Here is a 6,439-nt window from a genome sequence, read left to right as displayed (position 1 = left end):
TACATACCTTTGGGATGGTATCATAATAAGGCCTCTAACATGGGGCTTCTTCTTCTCTTGGTTTCATAGATGTCGTCAAATTTGACACCATCCAAATTTGTTGGGTTGCAGTTCTCCAAATTTCATATTATTATCTAATTCCAACACTTCTGGAGAGCCAAGATTGCAGAAGACTGTTTTACCCTTCCCAAGAAATCTTTATGAATTCAGAACACTCTCCCTCCCCCTTTTATTCAAGTATCAAATGTAAATAAATATTGGCAAACAATGTTTGGCGTGGAGCTGTGGTTTGAAAATGTGAAGGTTAAAAAAAGGAAAGCTGTTACTTCTGCTCGAGGAAAGGCAAGGTCTAGTATAGAAAGCATTAAAAATTCAAACACTGACGAATCACATCAATCAGTGAAGTCCTGGTGGGTGAAAAAAAAAAACACTTGACCTCCAAAATATAAACCATTACCTGCTCTTAAATCCACCATTTCTCTGTTCCCCAAAAAATCCGTTGCGAATTTAGTGCAAACCCCATCACAGTATCTAGACAACCTGTTCAAAATTCCATTGCATCTCAATAAAAATAAATTCTTGTCTGGCAAAGCTTATGTCATGCTGCATTAAAATCAATTAGCCTCTATTTGCATTATCTTCATAATTCTTCATTAACAGAACTCCCTTTGTGTCCTCCAGGTAGATCTTTATCTGCATCCTTCTTTGTTAACAGCACTCCCTTTGTGCAAATATCAGGTAATCCAAGTATTTTTGCAGTGAAAAAGAACTATTTAGATGAAGCAATACTGTACTGCACTATGTTTAAAATATTTGATAAAAGAAAATGTATATATTACAGTGCAGTGCTTGGTAACTGTAGTTTCCAAATAAGTAATTATAGGAGTCAGCATTTTGACAGTCTCAGGTTGTAATTAACAAATTAGGTGAGGGCAGCTTCCTAGGATGTATGATTCCTAAGAAATGCTCTTCTGATTAATATCTATCTCTAATGTTGGTGTCTGGGCCAAGTGAAGACTACAATATTAAGCAAGATTTTAAACATCATAGTTTAACCACACTATGTAACTCCCTATTTTAGGGCAATCAGAAATAGGCTAAATCACACCAAGACATAGTCTGCAAAATGTGCATCATATATTTTGTGCTGCAGAATTTAACTTTTTGTGCGAAAGATATTTTCAGTCAGACTGCCACGACCATGCACCCAACTTTAAATATAACCAGTTCAGAAGTAGAAAGCCAGCCTGCCAGAAGATACTGAAATAAACTAAGCAAAAAGCAGTCACACTCATACATGCATCCATCATTGCGAGCTTCATCTACAGAGGGTTCCTCAACCTTGGCAACCTTGAGACAGGTAGACTTCAACTTCCAGAATTCCCCAGCCAGCAAGGCTAGCTGGGGAATTCTGGGAGTTGAAGTCCACCCATCTTAAAGTTGCCAAGGTTGAGGAACCCTGATCTATAGGATACATTTCCTACAGCTTGGAGCTCCCTTGAAAAGACAACAATAGGGCTGTATGAACCAGCCACAGGAGGACCTTTCTGAGAAGTGGGGTCACAACTGAAAAGGCTCTGCTTCTCCTAAGGCGGCTTCCAAATAGGATGGAATTTAGAAGAAGGCTTCTCTTACTGATCAGATCAGCCAGAAGGGAATAACAAAGGACCAATCCTTACAAACAACTAATTAAATAATAATTGTAACAATTCCTTTTAGATTACAGGCTGAGATGAAGAAAAAAATTATTTTAATTTACCTAAAGTGCTCTCCCTCCAAAGAACACAAGGCACAGGTACAGGATGAGGGAGGCTAGCTAGCACAGCATGTCCAAAAGGAACCTTGATAACTGAATCCAAGTTGAACACGAGCCAGTAACAGAACACAACTTCTAAAACAAGAACATGGTCTTAGGGTGCATTAGCAGAAGCATCCTGTCCAAAAACCAAGAATAAATATAAAGTTTCATTATAGTCTCCTGTTGACAGGCTATATCTGATGGATTGTAGTTCTTGCTTCTGAATGTTAAGCAGAATGGCTAAAAGCAGGGGCCTCACTCCAGGAGGGGACCAGGATAGTGGGTGGAGCGGAGGCTGAAATCCAAATTACATAAGGAACATTGGAAAGAGCTAGATGTGTTTCATCTGGAGGATACAAGATAAAGGGAGATACAGTAATAATATTAAAATAGCTGAAGGGCTCTTATCCAGAAGATAAAGCATGATACGTTTCTTAGTGGCTCAGGATGGCAGAATTGGAACCAAGAAGTAGAATCCATTTGGAGAAACTTCCTAATGATCCAAGCTGCTAGAAGTGAAACAAACTGATTATTTTTTGTTGGAATTATTAAATCAAATATCCTTCCCTGGGTGTGTACTGCCTTGGAAATCTGGAGTTTCAGTAAGAAAGAGCCCAGAAAAATAGTTTTGCATTCTGTGTTAAAAATCATCCATTGAACGGGAAGCTGGAAGAGGAAGCACCCAAGGCTCTAACTACATTTTTTTCATCTATTTTATACTTCAGGAAGAAGATTCAGGATAAGATTTCTGATATTATTAAAGAGTAAACCCAAAAGGCATGGGCATTTCCATGTTACACAAAACCACATTTGATTTCCTAAGTACAGACTCCCATAACAAATCATTCACAGATCATTGTTTTACGATAGCATCAAAACACTAAGGAAAGAAACTCTGGTCTACTTTATAAAGTGGGACATGATAAAGCCACACATGAGAATGGAAAAATGAATGACAATCAAAAAACAGTGAGAAAAGAAATGGTGTTTAAAACACCTCCTTCTGCTCTTCCATCTGATACATCCAAACACAGGAAAAGTTTGATACAATGGCTTTTTATGTTTATTTTTATTACTTCCTCAGCTACTCAATAGTTTGCAGATATACTTACTATCTGTCAGTTCTAAGTAATGTTCAGGATGTTCTGATTCTGCATTTTTTCCAGAGTAAAGAAAGCAATACCTAATTTCCTGTTAAAGCTCTATTTGAAAGATATCGTGTACTCATCCAGGAGTTTGTTGTCAATGCATATTGAGGGACTGAAATTGTCCTTGAGAACTTTGGTAGTACTGTTATCCTGTCTAGGAGGTGATCAGATTTTAACACTCCATCTGTGATGTAGCTTGAGTCCATGAGTGATTGAAGAGGTCATAAAACACTAGGATGTGAACTCTCTCCATCGGTCCATCTTTCTAATCCTGGGATCAGCAAAACAGTGCCCGTAGCATCAAGGCATCCATGATATCCCCAGTTAGCATCCATGGAATGTCCAAATGAACGCTTTTTTAAAAGTAAATTTAAATATGGCTGAAATCACACGAGACCACCAAATCTCAAAAGGTGTCCACATTCTCACATAAGAACATATATGAGAAAGCTGAACCTGTGTGAAATTAGAGAAGAGGCTTCAGAGACTGATCTAGAATCCTCAGCTTGGATGATACTGTGAGATTTCTTGCCATAAAAAAGGTTGCTGCCAGCCCCCTGCTCTATTACACTACAGCAACTAATTTATATGCCTGTTCTTTTTTGAGACTATTTTCCCCAAATACATAAAATAGTAGTAGTCAGAAGTTTATTTTCATGCTATTTTCATAGAGAAAACCTCCAGGGCTTCCGCAGTGTTTGTTCCTATGTTATTTCACTTAACCGGGGTAGATTATGACCCACTTACAATATCCTTTGAATATCAAAATGCAATAAATCCTAAGTATATTGTTTCATACTTGTTAATCTGGAAAGATAATAGAGCCAGTTTGGTGCAGTGGTTAAAGGCACCAGACTAGAAACCGGGAGACCGGGAGTTCTAGTCCTGCCTTAGGCACGAAGCCAGCTGGGTGACCTTGGGCCAGTCCCTCTCTCTCAGCCCTAGGAAGGAGGCAAGGGCAAACGACTTCCGAAAAACCTTGCCAGGAAAACTGCAGGGGCTTGTCCAGGCAGTCTCCAAGAATCAGACATGACTGAACCGATTAAAAAAAAAAATCTGGAAAGAAACCTTTTCAAAGCCTTTTCATACCAAGTGTTGCCAATGTTTTAGTTTTGAAAAGCTTTCTTCCACTCCAGTCAGGACTCGGTACTTCCTTTTTTCTTCTGAGAAACTTGGGATCTCCATAAAATGTAGAATTTCTTATTAAATTTTATATTGAACACAGAACACATACAGCCAACGTCATCTGCAGGGGAGTCAAGACAGACAAGACAGCAGTCACTGTGCCACAGTTGAAGCTCTGCTCCTTTATACCCATATGTAATGCTGATCCACATAGAAAAGGGATGTAGCTTCATTCACAACACTCTGGCCTGTCTTGCTTGCTTTGACCTTCCCCTGCAGATGCTGCGGTAGACAACCACCTATTCAATCATAACAGCAGCTGGGGAGCATTGGAGATTATTCAAACAAGGCTCACATGAGCCCTTCACTAAATTAGGGGGAATTACCCAAACTCCTTGTTTAAAAAACTGAGTTTGCCAAGTTTGGCCCTTCTCAGTCATTGAAGATGGAGTGACCGGAAAGGGTTAACTTGACCTTTTCTGGTTAGAAAGGATGGGGTAGGATTTCTTCCTGTTCTGTGGAAGAAATCCCTCCCTTTCAATCTTTAGTTCTGGGTTCCAGAAGCAGCAGTGACTTTTCTTCTTGGTTCCATTTTGGGCCAAGGATGCAACAAGGTAGAAAAGGTAGCTTAGAACACGCAGGACACAGCACCAGTTTGACTCCGACAAGCATCTCAACCACCCTTGGAGGCTGCAAACAAGAGGGATGCCCCTACCACATGGTCTCCAAGGATCCAGGAAAGAGTGGAGGTCTAGGTCTTGTGTGCAACCACTCCCTTTTCCTCTCTCAATTTCCTAAAAACAAACGTATTAATATATTGGAGCAGCTCTCCCCACCAGCAGCTACTTCTAGCTGGCACTCTGATCTAATCCATTTCCACCATCCTGTTCCTGTAAGCTAGTCCTGAGAGAGTCCATATTCCATTTCTGCTCCAGGTTTACTTTTTTTCTTCTCCTTCAGTACTTGTCCCTTCCTTGCTGCCTCAATGCTCCATGAACAGAGGAAACATGTAATAGTTATCTAGTTTATGGAGGACAACTATTTGAAGGCATCCCTTCTAGTTAAGGGATAGTCTTGTGCACATTCAGTGTAATGATAGTGGTCTTAGTCTTTTTCACCATTATGAATTGCACTTAAATTAGCTTTTTGCATACTCATACGTATAGCTGGAAGAAACCTGGTTGAGGAAGGCTAGTTTAAATTGTAATTATTTAATGTTTCTATATTATAAAACATTTTAATGTAAATATGCATCCTTCTTTGCTGATGGGTAAGTGTCCACACTTTATTAGTTCAGATTTGTGCTACAATATAGTTCAGCAGAAAAGCAAATGGCCTGTGTGCAAGGAATTCCAAATTCCTCTGCAATTTATTTGAATTATTACCAAAGACAGTTGAAGGACTAGGATCAAGAAAGTGCTCCACTTAAGCAAATGGAAAGCTACATGCTTTGAAGTTCCATCAAACTTCTGTTTTACACAATATTTGTTTCTTCCCCATTATAGAAGCTATGACACGGTAACAAACTAACAAAAAGCAACACACTTTCAACTCACTACTTATGGAAAATAGGACATTATTGCATCTACAGACTTTCAGTTTAGTTTTAGCCTCCTGGGAAAGATGATGTGTAATATTATTCAATGACCTACATTATGGTGAGTATCCAAGCCTTAATCTATTCACTGAGTGAATAGTCTTGGTTTGTGTGTGTTTGTGTGAAATCCTGAATATTCACTATTAAATATATAAGGCTTAGGGCTTAGCACAAGAGATGAGTTCTCTATCTCAGCAATTGTCACGCAATCTCCAAGATTAGATCATTATTAGAGTGAAACTCACAAGATAACAATTCACACAGCCCACCCACTCGCTAGATACAAGTCTGAGCAGGCATTTGAACTTGCAGTCAGCTATCAAAAGTCTAGCAACCAGCCACCAATTAACATCATCTCAGGCTATCACAAATGGACTAAGATTTAGTCAGCTGGTGTATTTGCAATTTTTAAAAATATTTTGATATCATTATGAAGGTATCACTAATTAACTAGGACTTTTAATTAAAACAAAACTGTGAAATATAAGGGGACTATATAAATTCTAATAATTAATGCTGGAGGTATGACTATATGCAGGTGAGAATCCATCTTTGGACTTACTCTGTGGTGGCCGTGGACATAAAGAAATGTTACTTTAACACTACAATTAGAGCTGCACAAAACCAACCATTAGAGCTATTTTGGGTAACAAAAGGAAGGCAAAGGTGGTGTATTTCCTGAATGCTCACTGTGAACAAGTTGCTTCCCATTTTTATGCAAAATTATTTATATTCCCACCAAAGTTTTCAGCTTGTGTAGTTGGAGACAGA

The sequence above is a fragment of the Python bivittatus genome, unplaced genomic scaffold (assembly GCF_059951505.1).
Source record: "Python bivittatus isolate LINGU-HERP-01145 unplaced genomic scaffold, Pbiv_v1 ctg000570_np1212, whole genome shotgun sequence".
In the NCBI taxonomy this organism is placed as follows: Eukaryota; Metazoa; Chordata; class Lepidosauria; order Squamata; family Pythonidae; genus Python; species Python bivittatus.
The sequence above is the reverse complement of the archived record's forward strand: the minus strand, read 5'-3'. Positions refer to the sequence as shown.